This window comes from Phocoena sinus, chromosome 5, assembly GCF_008692025.1.
Source record: "Phocoena sinus isolate mPhoSin1 chromosome 5, mPhoSin1.pri, whole genome shotgun sequence".
NCBI classification, from domain to species: domain Eukaryota; kingdom Metazoa; phylum Chordata; class Mammalia; order Artiodactyla; family Phocoenidae; genus Phocoena; species Phocoena sinus.
Window position 1 is genome coordinate 22,034,757 of NC_045767.1, and position 16,607 is coordinate 22,051,363.

Sequence of the window (16,607 nt, forward strand, 5' to 3'; positions counted from 1 at the left end):
AAACGGCATGAGCTGCATTCGATCCCAGATCTGTCTAGTTTGAAAGCAGGTATTTATTCCACTTAATTCTCTTTTTGAATTTTAATAGTAAAAGGTCCCAAATCCACTCTTAGTGGATCAAATGGGCTACCTAGAAGCATTAGGTACAAGATTTCCCACACCCAGCAGATCTGGTTTTGTTCGGGGTTTTAGAGTTGTTATCGTTCCTTTAGTTCATCTAGTAATAGCTAATGCCGTGCCATCACAGGATCCCAGGGACCACCATGCTTCAGTGCTGCTAGTCTAGAGGCATGGAGGTATAATTAGATGCAAGATTTCTGACTCGTTATTTACTTTTGCCACTAGACAAGCCCTCTTCACGTGGAGCAGAATATCTAGGCTATGCCTAAATCACAAAGCTAAACGCAAAAGTAAAATGAAAGCTCATGTAAAGCAATATTTTAGATCTTCTGATCACTAGAGTGCGCCAGTTTCAGCTGTATTTAAAGAAGTAATCTTACTGGGTACAAACAATGAATAAAACTGCTTTTTTAAAGATTTTTACCAGCTAAAGAAAAACAAATGGAAAAAATCAATGGGGAATTAAGATTTGCTTACTTTCCTTTGTCCAGGATCATTTCTTTAAGATTTTCCCCAAACAGTAACTGATCACCTGAAGTCTCTCTGATTGATACTCAATATTCCATGCACAGAGACATCATCCCTTCTTGTAGAAAAGGGAGGCATTTGACAACTCTCTTGAACCCACATTCTTGCTATCCGCCGTGCTGCCTTCTCAGCAAACAGGGATATATTTGATATATGCAAATGTCAGTATATAATTTTCTGTTCTTTTAAGGCATATAACAAATTAACAGAAACACTTTGAACCTGCAGAGAATATTCCTTGATTTTAAGCTATATTCAGCCTTGGCAGGAGAAAGACTATGTTTCTAATTTACAACCCATTTTTTCAAAATAAACATCCACAAGAATTATGAATGGCATCAAAATAATTATTTGAATCAAAAGAAATCTAATTAAATGGCATGTTTGCCTCATTTTAAGTGTACGTATGAGCGTGCGTGTGCGTGTATGTGTGTGGTGTGTAAATATTCAGGAACTGAGTTGACTCAGTCATATCTGACAGAATCCCAATGGCACATTTTAGGATTCATCTTTCTAAGTGAATTTAAGGGACAAGATTGCATGGCTAAGGGGGAGAAAAAAGGAATGAACATGAACTATCACAATAGCTTTAAACGTTAATACCCCCTGTATTACTTTTAGAGCCATATTTCACTTCATATCACTGTTTCCCCTACCCAACAGGAGTGTTTTTTAGGCTTTATATGACGCCAATCCAGCATATATTCCTCTAAGACACTAACTTCCCCCTTTACCAACCAGCTCTCTGAAAGTCACGAATTCCCTGATCTCGCTGATGCACCCTGACCAAGGAGAAAAAGCATAAAATATGCTTAACAACTACCTCGGCTACAGCTGCTCTCTCTCCGGAAAAGCCAACAGAAGTAGTTACTAAGGGTGCTCTACCAAGTCTGTTAGAATGAGTAATGCACTTGGAGGAGTGTATGAAGGCAGGACCATGTCCTATCATTATTTCCTCTGTTTCTTAAACCTCTGCTTCTCTTTTTCTGTTCTGGCTCCATTCATAAGGGCTTCAAACATACTTGATTCTCCCCTGCCCTAAGAACACCTACCTGAATCACACAGCCCTCCCACCAGCATCTCTGTACTCTGTCTTGTACTTTGAAGGTACTCAACAAACTCTGAAAGACTAGACTTCTCTCCTTTCCCATTTGACATAAAATTGAATTTTTTATAAAGAAAGGAGAAGGTAATTCCAATGAAGGACAACAGAAAACTCAATACAGCATTTTTAGAAATTCTCAGTTGGAAAAGAGCTGAATTTTAAGATGAAAAAAAAACTGAATAAAACAATTTGGGGTAAGAATATTTGTTTTCTATTGTGAAAAATTAGTTACCAGGCTTTAATTCATAAATTGATAACCATTGGTGAAGTTACTCCCAGGGAGTTTTACCATATTGCTAGGACCCAAGGAAAATTCACAAAGGCTAGAGGCCAATGATCTTGCAGAAAAGACAAGATTTACATTTAAAAATAAAAATAAGCAAACAGAAGACGTTCATTCATTCATAAATACTTGATTCTCTCCTGAGTGTCAGGCTGGGGTAAACTAATAGGCATGGTCTCACAAAGCATCTAGTCCAGAGGAGGCTACACACCAGGGCAAAGAGACAGCCATGTCTATGCACTGAGGATGGGAGTGGAGGGTTTACAGATGGTTCTTTAAGTGTGTGACAACTGGTTTATAGCTAAGTGAAAAGGAAGAAGAGTATTCCTAGGCAGAAGAAAACATGTGAAGACCTAGGAGTAGCAAACTTGAGAACTTGAAAGCCTTCTCACAATTTATTTAAATAATTATAAATTTTATATTTTTAAATGATAAGGGTTAAAAATATATTTACAAATATTATGAATACTTATGAATGTTATATAAAATAAAGCAAATGTCATTTTTTTATATTGAAGTGTAGTTGATTTACAGTATTATTACAGTTAGTTTCAGGTGTACAACATGATGATTCAGTATTTTTATATATTATACTCCAGCTAATGTCCTTTAAATGTATATTTGAGCTTTTAAGAAAATAAGAGAAATCCCCACAGGCCAAAATAAAGCAAATTAAAAATCCAATCAGCAAGCATGTGAGCTGATACTATGTCAGGCCTGGGAATATTTGCAGATCTATATAATGAAGGGGTTTTAAATCAGACCAGGAAACATGGTCTTGAGATCCAGTGAAGCACTTGGGGAATGGCCCTCCAAGAAAGACTGAAAACTCTGAAAGCTGTGCTCTCAACATGTAGAAAGGGGAGGGGGGGAAATTCACTCAGAGACACAGGACAACTGAAGGAAGCATGCCTGTCTTAATCTGAGCTCTGGTTAAAAAAAAAAAATTGTAACATTGAGTCCATCCTCATATTAACACAGATTTGGGGTTTGAGTGTGATGCAGGACTACCCAAGTTATTGATAAATAGCAGAAAAAGAAGTCTCAGGCAGGTAATATCCCTGAACTGGCAAAAGCAAAGGCAAAATGTCTTTGGAAGAACACAGCCTCAAATAGGCCCATGAAATTTCCACAGAAATAATGCCACTAAAGAAAAATTCATAATTGCAAAATACATGAGGAAACAATTCACAGTGTACAAAGTCAGAAGCCACAAGACTGTACGATCAGATACCCAAGAACTTCAGGCAACAGAACTCTTTGATAGAGGTGGTTGGGAGGAATCATTGACTCCTCACTCTTGTGTTTCCAAATGAAGGGAGACCCCTAAAATGGCACTCTTGGTCTCCTGTTCCACCCTTAACCCAGTCAGATATGTGATTGGAGGGTGACAGCCATCAGTCCACAGTCCTAAAACGGGTGTGATTAATCTAATAAAAACAGTAAACACTGGGGATTTGTTTCTTTCTACCCTGATCCAGTGCAAGTTGAAAATCCTAGGTAAGTGTGTTCAGTATGTGCGCTGTCCCAAGGTATAGCCTACAGAGGGGTGGGGGTCAAGGCAGGGAGTGTCAGTAAACCCATCTGACCACAGCATGCTCTCCAAAGGAACTTATTTACAGGACCACCTCCACAAAGCTCCATACAAGCCAGTGTCGCCACGGTTTTCTTGGAGTGCTATGCCTACCTCCTGTTAGGGTTTAGAGACTTGCTCATACCAATGGGTCTTTTCAATCAATGTCCTCTCCTGTGTCTGATGAATGTGGTAAATCAGCGCTTTCCTGGGTCTGCTTGTAAGCTGTGCCCTTTGAGAGCACAGAGAATGTGCAAATAAGAACATCTTCCTCCTCTCTCCTTCCGGCTGGTGGCTGTATAGAAGGCAGGAGTGAAGTCAACACTGAAAGAGATCCCATTTTAGGAATGCAGTGGATTCACTAAAGAATTCAAGAGAAGCATAGTTGGAAGATATGTTGTTCTATTTTATATTAGAAAATTCTGAAAAGTAAATTTCACAACACCAGAACTTATCGTTCACATTTTTTTCCTGCCTATCCTGTTTAAGACTTGCATCTGTGATAATCAGCACTGAAGCACACGAACAAACGTTGAGTCATTGGAAGCGAGTATTCACAGGCAGCACAATGAATGAGGCAGCGTCATGAGTAATCATATAACCAATATAAATAAATGGTATTAGGGAACTGCAGAGGCAAGAAGATCTACATTATTTTTGTACAAACTGGTTTTAAAGACCACAGCATTGTGAGTATAACAGTCACTGTTTTCTTCTGTCAGTGGGAGTTATGAAGTTAGAGACAAAGAACACATGTGACAGTAAAGAATACAAGCAGGTGGTTCCTGAAATTGAACACTATCAACATGAATTGATTTTTACATGGTAATGAAATATGTACATATCTCTTCTGTATTCAATTTCCTAAATTTTCATTGAAAAAAACATGATATTAGTTTCCTACTGCTGGTGTAGCAAATTACCACAAATGTACTGACTTAACACAGATTTATTATCTTATAATTCAGGCGATCAAAAGTCTAAAATGTGTCAGCAAGGCTACATTCCATCTAGAGCCCATTTCCTTGCCTTTTTGAGCTTTCAGAGGCTGCCTGCACTGCTTAGTTGATGACCTCTTTCTCCATCTTCAAAGCCAACAGCATAACATCTTCAAATACACACACTCTTCAAAAACACACACTCCCCCTGACCCCCGCTTCCATCCTCACATTGTCTTCTCTAACACTCCTGTCTCCCTCTTATAAGGATCCTTATGATTACATTTGGCCCACCCAGATAATCCAGGATGAGCTTCCTATTTGAAAATGCTTAACAATCATATCTGCAAAGCTCCATTAGCCATGCAAAGTGGCATAGTACAGGTTCCAGGGGTTAGGATGTGAACATCCTTGGGGGCCATTATTCTGTCTAACACAGTCACTCTCACATGGACTCACGAATTATGTAATACATTTTTGGTGTGTTCTTTTAATAGACCATTTTTCAGAGCAGTTTTGGGTTGGAAGAGGATTGGCCAAGATAGCAGAGTAGAAAGACCCTGAGATCACCTCTCGTGAGCACACAAAAACACACAACAACTAATTGCAGAACAATCACTGATGAAAAAGACTGCACCTACCAAAAAAGATCTTCTACAGCTGAAGACATAAAGCAGGGACCACAGTGAGACAGGTAGGAGGGGTGGACTCATGATATAACCAAGTCCCATAGCCCTAGGTGGGCAACCCACAAACTGGAGAATAATTATACAGCAGAGGTTGTCCCACAGGAGTGAGAGTTCTGTTGGGCTCACCAGCCCAGGGATCCTGCACTGGAAAAATGAGCCCCCAGAGGATTTGGTGTTGAAGGTCAGTGGGGCTTAATTTCAGGAGCCCCACAGGATTGGGGGAAATAGAGACTTCATTCTTAAAAGGTACACATAAAATCTCACACCAGGACCCAAGGTAAAAGCAGTTATTTGATAGGATCCAGGGCCAGACCTACCTGCTGGTCTTGGAGAATCTCCCGGATAGGCAGGGGTGGCTGAGGCTCACCCTGGGGACACAGACATTGGCGGCAGCCACACTGGGGAGCTCCTTCTACCACACGGACCTGCCTGCTGGTGGCCGCCATTTTGGGATCCTCCCTCTAGCTCATTAGTGCCAAAACCTGGCCTTACCCAACAGCCTTTAGGGCACCAGTGCTTGGACACCTCAGGTCAAACAACTAACAGGGCAGGAACACAGCCCCACCCATCAGCAGACAGGCTTCCTAAAGACTTCCTGAGCCCATAGCCATCTCTTGACACTCCCCTACACATGGCCCTGCCCATCAGAGGGCCAAGACCCAGCTCCATCCACCAGTGGGCAGGTACTGACCATGCCCTCCAGGAAGCCTGTATTAGCCTCTAGACCAGCCTCAACCATCAGGGGGCAGACATGAGACACAAGAAAACCACACTCACACAACCTGTGGACACAGCCTACCCACAGCAGGCCAGACCCCACCCTGGGACAAGCCAGGCCCTGGCTGTGCCCACTAGCAGGCCAGCACAAGCTTCCCCAGACCCCATACCCAACTGTGTCAGGAACTGGTGTCCCCTGCCACCACCACTCCCGCCTCTGCCCCAGTGACCTGACACCAGCTCCAGGATTTCTGGGCCCTGCAGCAACTTCAGGACCTGGCTCTGCCTGCCAGTAATCTGGCACTAACCCCAGGACCTGGCTTTATCCACCAATGAGTTGGCACCAGCCCTGGAGTCTTCTGGACCCAGACTCCACCCATCAGTGAGCCAGGACTAGCCCCAGGGCCTCCTAGGGTTCTGCAGCCAGCCGCCTCATGACCAGGCCACACGAACTAGCAGCCAGCAACATCCACATGAAACAGGGCCTGGCAACCAACCAGGCTAGGGGTCACCCAAACCTGTAAGACCACCCACATAGTCAGCCCATCAAAACAGAAGGACCCACGCAGCCCTCTTAGGGGCAACCCCTAGAGCATATAGCTTGAGTGACAAGAGGGGAGTGTGCTGTTGTGAGGTGTAGGGCATTTCCTACAGAAGGCCACTTCTCCAAGGTTGAGAAACATAACTAACCTACCACATACATAAAAATATAAATAGCAACTTAAACAAAATGAGGCAGCAGAGGACTATGTTCCAGATGAACGAACAAGATAAAACCCTAGAAGAAGAACTAAGTGAAGTGGAGACAGACAACCTACCCAAGAAAGAGTTCAGATGTAAGGATGATCAAAGAACTTGGGAAAAGAATGGATGCACAGAGCAAGAAGTTAGAAAATTTTAACAAAGAGTTAGAAAATATAAAGAACAACCAAACAGAGGTGAAGAATACAATAATAGAAATGAAAAATACACTAGAAGGAATCAACAGTAGACTAAATGATACAGAGGAACACATCAGCAAGTTGGAAGACAGAGTAGAGGAAATCACTGCCACTGAACAGAAAAAAGAAAAAAGAATGAAGAAATGAGGACAATTTAAGAGACCTCTGGGACAACATCAAGCCCACTGATGTCTATATTATAGGACTCCAAGGAGAAGAGAAAGAGAAAGGTGCTGAGAATATAGAAGACATAATAGCTGAAAACTTCCCTAATCTGGGAATGGACACAGTTGCCCAAAACCAGAAAGCGCAGAGAGTCCCATACAGGATTAACATGAAGAGGAATAGAGCAAGACACAACATAACTAAAATGACAAAAATTAAAGATAAGGAGAGAATATTAAAAGCAGCAAGGGACAAAAAAAGACAACAAATAACATAAAGGGAACTCCCATAAGGCTATCAGCTGATTTTTCAGCAGAAACTCTGCAGACCAGAAGGGAGTGGCATGATATATTTAAAGTGATGACAGGGGAAAACCTACAACCAAGAATACTCTACCCAGCAAGGTTCTCCTTCAAATTTGAGGAAGAAATCAAAAGCTTTACAGACAAGCAAAAGCTAAAAGAGTTCAGAACTACCAAACCAGCTCTACAACCAATTAAAGGAAATTTTATAGGTGAAAAAGAAAAGGCCACAACTAGAAACAAGAAAATTACAAAATGAGAAAGCTCACTGGTAAAGGCAAACACACAGTAAAGCTAGGAAATCATCTACACACAAAGCTAGTAGGGAGGTTAAGACAAAAGTAGTAAAATCATCTATATCCACAATAAGCAATTAAGGGATATACAGAACAATGAGATGTAAAATATGATATCAAAAACAGTAATCATGAAGGGAGGAGAATACAAATGCAGGGTTTTAAAATGCATTTGATGTTAAAAAAAAAAAACTGAAACCTGGGGATATATGTATACATATAGCTGATTCACTTTGTTATACAGCAGAAACTAACACAACACTGTAAAGCAATTATACTCCAGTAAAGATGTAAAAATGAAAAAAAAGAACACATGCTATGCCTCAGGCTCTAGACCTCTTTCATTTTCACTAGTTGCTTTGTTCTTAGCCAGCTTGCTTTGAAATTAAGAGATCAGCAACTTAAAACAATCATGTATATATATATATATATATATATATATATATATAGAGAGAGAGAGAGAGAGAGAGAGAGAGAGAGAGAGAGATTACTATACAAAAACCTCACAGTAAACACAAACCAAACATCTATAATTATATATGCACACAAAAAAGAAAAAGGAATCCAAAATAACACTGAAGATAGTCATCAAATCCCTAGAGAAGAGGAAAATAAGGGAAAAAAAAGACCTACAAAAACAAATCTAAAACAATTAATAAAAAGGCAATAATGACTACATATCGATAATTATCTTAAATGTAAATGAACTAAATACTCCAACCAAAAGACACAGAGTGGCTGAATGGGTACAAAAACAAGACCCATATACATGTTGCCTACAAGAGACTCACTTCAGATCTAGAGACATACACAGACTGAAAGTGAGGGAATGGAAAAGGTATTCCATGCAAATGGAAATCAACAGAAAGCCAGAGTGGCAATACTTATATCAGACAAAAGAGACTTTAAAATAAAGACTGCTACAAGAGACAAAGGACACTACATCATGATCAAGGGATCAATCCAAGAAGAAGATACAACAATTGTAAATACATATGCACCCAAGAGAGGAGCACCCAAATATATAAGGCAAATATTAATGGACATAAAGGAGAAACTGACAGTAACACAAGAATAGTAGGGGACATTAATACTCCATTTATATCAAGGAAAGATCATGCAGACAGAAAATCAGTAAGGAAGCACAGTCCTTAAATGACACATTAGACCAAATGAACTTAACTGATATATAGACAGCATTCCATCCAAAAGCAACAGAATACACACTCTTTCCAAGTGCACATGGAACATTCTCCAGGATAGATCACATGCTGGGCAACAAAACAAGCCTTGGTAAAATTGAAGAAAACTGAAATCTTATCAAGCATCTTTTCCAATCACAACACTATGAGACTAGAAATCAACTACAAGAAAAAAAACTGCAAAACAGCCACAGACACATGGAGGCTAAACAATATGCCACTAAACAAGCAATGGATCAAAGAAATCAAACAGGAAATTTAAAAATACCAAGAGAGGGGGCTTCTGTGGTGACACACTGGTTAAGAATCCGCCTGCCAATGCAGGGGACATGGGTTTGAGCCCTGGTCTGGGAAGATCCCACATGCTGTGGAGCAACTAAACCCCTGCGCCACAACTACTGAGGCTGTGCTCTAGAGCCCATGAGCCACAACAAGAGAAGCCACCACGATGAGAAGCCCATGCACTGCAACAAAGAGTAGCCCCCACTCACCGCAACTAGAGAAAGCCTGCGCACAGCAATGAAGAACCAACACAGTCAAAAATAAAATATATAAAATAAATAAATTTTTAAAAAATACCAACAGACAAATGAAAATGAAAACACAATTCAAAACCTATGGGACGCAGCAAAAGCAGTCTAAGAGGGAAGTTTATAGCAATACAATAAAAGAAATAAAAGAAATCCAAATTGAAAAGGAAGAAGTAAAACTGTCACTGTTTGCAGATGACATGATACGACACATAGAAAATCCTAAAGATGCCACCAGAAATCTACTAGAGCTCACCAATGAATTCAGTAAAGCTGCAGGATAAAAAATTAATACACAGAAATATTTTGCATTTCTATATACTAACAACAAACTAAAAGAAATAGAAATTAAGGAAACAATCCCATTTACCACTGCATCCAAAGGAATAAAATACCTAGGAATAAACCTACCTAAGGAGGCAAAAGACCTGTACACAGAAAACTATAACATGCTAATGAAAGAAACCAAATCTGACACAAACAGGTGGAAAGATATACCATGTTCTTGGATTGGAAGAATCAATATTGTCAAAATGATTATTCTACCCAAGGCAATCTATAGATTCAATGCATCCCCTATCAAATTACCATTGGCATTTCTCACAGAACTAGAACAAAAAATCTTAAAATTTGTATGGCGACACAAAAGACACCAAATAGCCAAAGCAATCTTCAGAAAGAAAAACAGAGCTGGAGGAAATCAGGCTCCCTGACTTCAGACTGCAGTCATCAAAACAGTGTGGTACTGGCACTAAAACAAACATACAGTTCAATGGAACAGGATAGAAAGCCCAGAAATAAACCCATGCACCTATGGTCAATTAATCGACAACAAAGGAGGCAAGACTATACAATGGGAGAAAGACAGTCTCTTCAATAAATGGTGTTGGGAAAACTGGACAGCTACATGTTAAAAAAAGTGAAATTAGAATATTCTTTAACACCATACACAAAAATAAACTCAAAATGGATTAAAGACCTAAATGTAAGACTGGATACTATAAAACACCTAGAGGAAAACATAAGCAGAACACTCTTTGACATAAATCGCAGCAATATTTTTTTTGATCTATCTCCTAGAATAATGGAAATCAAAGCAAAAATAAACAAATGGGACCTAATTAAACTTAAAAGCTTTGGCACAGCAAAGGAAACTGTTAACAAAATGAAAAGACAACCTACTAAATGGGAGAAAGTATTTGCAAATGATATGATCAATAAGGGATTAATATCCAGCATATATAAATGGCTCATACAACTCAACATCAAAAAAAAACAAACAACCTGATTAAGAAATGGGCAGAAGACCTAAACAGACATTTTTTGAAAGAGGAAATGCAGATGGCCAACAGACACATGAAAAGATGCTCAACACTGCTAATCATCAGGGAAATGCAAATCAAAACCACAATGAGATATCACTTAACACCTGTCAGAATGGCTATCATCAAAAAGAAAACAAATAACAAATGTTGGCAAGGATGTGGAAAAAAGAGAACACTCATATGCTATTGGTGGGAATGTAAACTAGTGCAGCCACTGTGAAAACAGCATGAAGGTTTCTCAGAAAACTAAAAATAGAACCACCATATGACCCAGCAATTCCACTCCTGGGTATATATCCAAAAAAACACAAAAACAGTAATTCAAAAAAAGATACACACACCCCAATGTTCACAGCAGCATTATTTATAATTGCTAAGATATGGAAGCAACCTAAGCATCCATCAATGGATGAATGGATAAAGAAGATGTGGTGTGCATATATATATACACACACACACATATACAATGGAATATTACTCAGCTATAAAAAAGAATGAAATTTTGCCATCTGCAGCAACATGGATGGACTTGGAAGGCATTATGCTGACTGAAATGTCAGACAAAGACAAATACTGTATGCTATCACTTATATGTGGAATTTAAAAAATACAACAAACCAGTGAATATAACAAAAAAAGAAGCAGACTCAAAGAGAAGCAACTAGTGGATACCAGTGGGGAGTAGGGGAGAGGCACTATAGGGATGGGGGAGTAAGAGGTGCAAACTATTAGGTATAAAATAGGCTACAAGGATATACAACACGGGTAATATAGCCAGTATTTTATAATAACTATAAATGGAGTATAACCTTTGAATATTGTGAATCACTATATCGTACACCTGTAACTTATATAATACCGTACAGCAACTATACATCAATAAAACACGCACACACACGCAAAGGAAATAGAGCAGTTTGGGGTTCACAGCAAAATTGAACAGAAAGTACAGACTTCCCAGATACCCCCATACCCACCCACGCACAGTCTCCCCCACCATCAACATCCCTTACCAGAGTGGTTCATTTGTTACAGGTGATGAACCAACACTGACACATCATTGCTACGTAAAGTCCAAAGTTTACATTAGGGTTCACTCTTGGTGTTGTACATTCTATGGGTTTGGACAAATGTATAATGACAAGTATCTATCATTGCAGTATCAAACAGTAATTTCACTGCCCTAAAAATCCTCTGTCCTCTGCCTATTCATCTCCCCCAACATCTGACAACCACTTATCTTTTTTTTCAATTTAAAGACTATTTTTTTAGAGCATTTTAGTTTCACAGCAAAATTGAGAGGAACATACAGAGATTTCACATATACTCCCTGCTTGTATCCATCACTATGGTATCATACAAAGTAGTTCCACTGCCCTAAAAACCCTGTGTGTCCTACCTATTCATCCCTCTCCCCTCCCTCAGCCCCTGGCAACCACTGATTTTTTTTTTTTTTTTTTTTTTTTTACTGTCATCACAGTTTTGCCTTTTCCAGAATGTCACATGGCTGGAATCACATACTATGTAACCTTTTCAAATTGGTTTCTTCCACTTAGTAATATACAGCTAAGTTTCTTCCATGTCTATTCTTGGCTTGCTAGCCCATTTCTTTTTAGTTCTGAATAATATTCCATGGTATGGGTGTACCACATGTAATACATTTTTAGTCATATTGTTTATATAGACAGGGGCCTCACACACCCAAGGAGGCTGCCCTACCCTGAGGCCTCAAGAAAAATTTAAATTCTGTCCAGTATACTCCTTTTAGATAGGCAAAAAATTTACATGATAAAGTAGATTTTATGAGGTTTTTGAAAGACATAAAGAAAATGTGTTAAGTGCCCAGTACAGACAGTGCAATGAGTAGACTAGTAGACTTCTATCAATATTATTGTTACTGTTATTATGATGGTAACAATGAAAGACTTCAATCCCAGAAGTTAAAATAAAAGCTTTCATTCTTAAGATAAAAGTTGACTATTAAAAGTATATCTAGGATGAATTAAACTTAGATTGTGTTTTGCCATTTACCAAGCTCTTTCACATACATGAACTTATCTCACCTTTATAGCAATTCTGTGATGCAGGCATTATTTTCATTCCTGATTTTCAGATGATGAAACTGAGTCTGAGAGACTCAGTTTTTTCACCTTTTATAATTTGCAAAGTTGCCACTTGAACCCATATCAAATATGGTATACTTTGCATTATAAAATAATTCCACTCTCTAAGGTTCCAAATGGTCAGGTTTTTATTATACAAATCAGTAATTTTCAAAGTGTGGTTCCTGGACCAGCAGCATCAGCATCACCTGTTGATGCAAATTCTTGAGCCCTATGCCTGACCTACAGAGGGTCAGGCTGAGCAATCTGAGTTTTTTATTAGCCCTCCATTTTATTCTGATGTACGCTGAAGTCTGAGAACCACCGATCTAAGACACTGCTCTTTTCTTCTAACTGCTAACAATCCCAAGGTTAAAGAGAAATAAGATATCGCCACACAAAGGCATTTAAGCAATGATTTAATGATTAAAGTAACAGTTTTATTCAAGAGAAATCTGAGACAGCAAACTCACTGAAACTTTGTTCACTCTCTAATTATTTGGATTTTTCATCTTAACAAAAGCACAACATATTCCATCTATGTAGGGAAGAGAGAAGTCAAAACATGGGGGGTTTGGATTGAGTTTCAGCAGGGCAGAAGTAGGATATTCATGATGGTTTCCAAGGTTTCCTCTCCTCCTGTATTATCTACAATTGCTTAAGCAGGACTTTGAAAGATTAGAATAGATCACATCTTTGGAGAACACTTAACTGCAAAAGGCCAGGATGATGAAATTAAGTCCTCTCACAGTTGGAACAAAGACAAATTGGATGTGGCATGTCATAGGCTGAGATGGGCAAAGGGAGAGCTGACATTTCATATTTTACAGATACTGCTTACTGATAATTCTCCCCATTATTTCTAGATCTGGGAGAAGAGGGCAAAGGTGCTCTTTCTGATTTATCATCTAAATATGTCCAGATGGCTTGGATCAATATCCAGGAGCAATTTGGGAGGGCAAAGATTTCTGCCAGCTTCCGCCCCACAAGTCTTGACAGTCACTGTGCATTATCAGAACCAAGGGATCAGTCCAGCTTTGAAGAAGGCCCTGGCAGAAGACCTGGGAAAAAAGCATCCCTGAGCATGCAGTCTGTTTCAAGTCTATCAGAGACACAAGCATTTCAAAGGAGATTTAGGAGAGGAGGTGAAGCCAGTGGTGCTTTCATCAGAAGCCAGAATCTGAGGGGGGGCGCTGGTCTCCTGCTCAGCCCTAGGCCTTCCTAGCTGCTCTAGTTTACAGGCTCTTCAAAACCCAGGGTAAACTCCAGATGAGGACGGGGCCGTCCCAACTACGCAGAGAAAGAGAGCTCTACCTTGGCAAGGGCGGAGGTCCTCAGGACCATCCTGCTGCAGGTAAAGTGAAGTATCTTTCTGGCCTGAGCCCTGCCCCTTAGAGGGCTCTGAAGAGCTGTGAAGTCTGTGTCCTGGGCACACCTGGCAGATGATTTCACACTAAAGAGGCCTTTCCTATAGAATTACCAGAGGACAATTCTTGGTGTTACAGAAAGGCCTTCTAACAGAGTGGAGGGAAGGAGGTGAACGTTTATTGAGCAGCAACGATGTGCCAGGCCCTTTCCATACATTCACTCATTTTATCCTTACAACAATCTTATTAAGTAGATAATTTTGTCCCCAGTTTTCAGAAATGAAAACAAGGCAGAGAAAGGTTACCTACTCAAAGGCACACAGCTTGCAAGTGACATAGCTAGAATATGAACTCAGGTCTGGCTTCAAAGTCCCTGCTCTTGTCACTACTGTGCTGTGACAGGAGAAGTGACCCAATGGGCTAATCACTGGTCTCTGAGAGGCCACCTCAGGCCTTCCTGTGTGAGCTGTGGCCCACAGATCAATGGCGAGTACAGTGTATATCTCACCTGTGCCATCTTTCTTGGCCTGCAAATACATCATAATTACCCTGTCCAGAGAGAAGAGTCACTATGCACTTCTACTATCTCAGAGGGCACTGGAGATCAAAGGCAGCTGAGCTGGGAGTCCTTCTCATGGATGATCCGAATGTGTGCTGTCTACTCCTCTTTCTCCATCCAAACCTCCTTGCTCCAAATCACTCCCATACATCCCAGTTAAACAGAAATCCATCATCTTTTTTTTTTTTTTAATCCCTTACGCAAGGGAAAAAAAAAAGGCTGAGGTGAATGAGCTTTTTATTGCAACGGTAACCAAAGAGCATTTGCTGCAATCTGCTTATTTCAGCACAATCCCCTAAGTGCTCTCTTACTTCCCCTGATCAAGCTTGATATACAATACAGTCATAATCATCAATGAGATTTCGGCCAGTTAATCATTCATTTGTGATTACCTAAGTCATAAGAACCGTTTCCCATGAAGTTTGTTTCCCCATTTTCAAGCTGGCCAAACTAACTTCTTGTAGAAACAGACTCTTTTCCTGGGGTATATATCTATCATTCCCCATTGGAGATTTGTTTAACTATTACAGAATAGTGAAGTTATTACCTAATACTTCAGTTTGTATTTGTCACCTACAATAATATCCTTCCCTTAATAATCTATATGCCAGGACAATTCCATGATAGAATCCAGTCCCCTACGGCAGGGTTCCTGCACAGCACTAACCCAGGGTAGCACTTACCAGGCAGAGCAAACAATTTGGAATGGAAAGGGGGTGGTGGGCATTTGTAGGCAGCCCAGTGTGTTCTGTCATGGCCTAGACGTAGGAACACTTACCCTCATCTGTATGAAAGCTGATTTTACTGCGACCATTTGGCCAAATAAATACACTTTATGAATTTCTCCTAAGGAAATAAAGGTATGCATACACTGCAAGGGTGGGGATCAGTCTCCAGGGTATAGTATACTTATTAATAAACATTATATGAGACTCTGTCATCGATAGGTAGAATATCCGGTGCTGGGAAATAAAGAGTAAAAGTAGACGTTGCCATTCTGGCATCACTTCCCACTCCTTCAACTCTGGCTTCAGCAAGTTAGGAATCCTGTTTCCCAAGAGACCAAGACAAGGCAAGAAGTCACCATCCTAGCAGGAGTAATCGACCCCGAGTATCAGAAGGGTTGCTCTTACACAATAGGAGGAGGAAGGAATATGTTTGGTATCCCCATGACCCACTGGAGAATCTTTTAGTATTTCTTTGCCAAATTTTATTTATTTATTTATTTATTTATTTATTTATTTATTTATTTATTGCGGTATGCGGGCCTCTCACTGTTGTGGCCTCTCCCATTGCGGAGCACAGGCTCTGGACGCGCAGGCTCAGCGGCCATGGCTCATGGGCCCAGCTGCTGCGTGGCATGTGGGATCTTCCCGGACCAGGGCTCAAACCCGTGTCCCCTGCATTGGCAGGCGGATTCTTAACCACTGTGCCACCAGGGAAGTCCCAAGCCCTGACTTTCTACACAAGATTTTGGAAGAGTCTTCTCTGTGGGAGCTGACCAGCCCGTGTGGAAAGACCTAAAGAAAACTACATGGCACTTTTCCCAAAAAATGGCCCACCCAGGTCACCCTACAGGGAGTTCACGGTTGGCAAGCTCACCCGGCCTCTAAAAATGAACATTTAATCAAGGAGACATTTGAGAAAAAAACTCTAATATGAAAGATAGAGAGCAAACCAAATAGATGAAATCATTTTAGATATATGTGGGAAGTATAAAACCTCGAAAATCAAAACAGGAATATATCTATAATTAATATCCTCAGATATAAGAGAATATATGTATCTCTGGGGAAAAAATCAGGGTGCCATGAAAAATTAAACAGAGAACCAAAAAACCAGCTCTTGGAAATTAAAAATGTGAT

The 16,607-nt window shown here is 40.1% G+C and overlaps 1 long non-coding RNA gene across 1 annotated transcript in view; it reads right to left on the minus strand.

Annotated features, from left to right (window-relative positions):
- The window catches only part of LOC116754517, a 76,078-nt gene that overhangs the window by 9,134 nt on the left and 50,337 nt on the right, over window positions 1-16,607 (minus strand). The window lies entirely within an intron of this gene.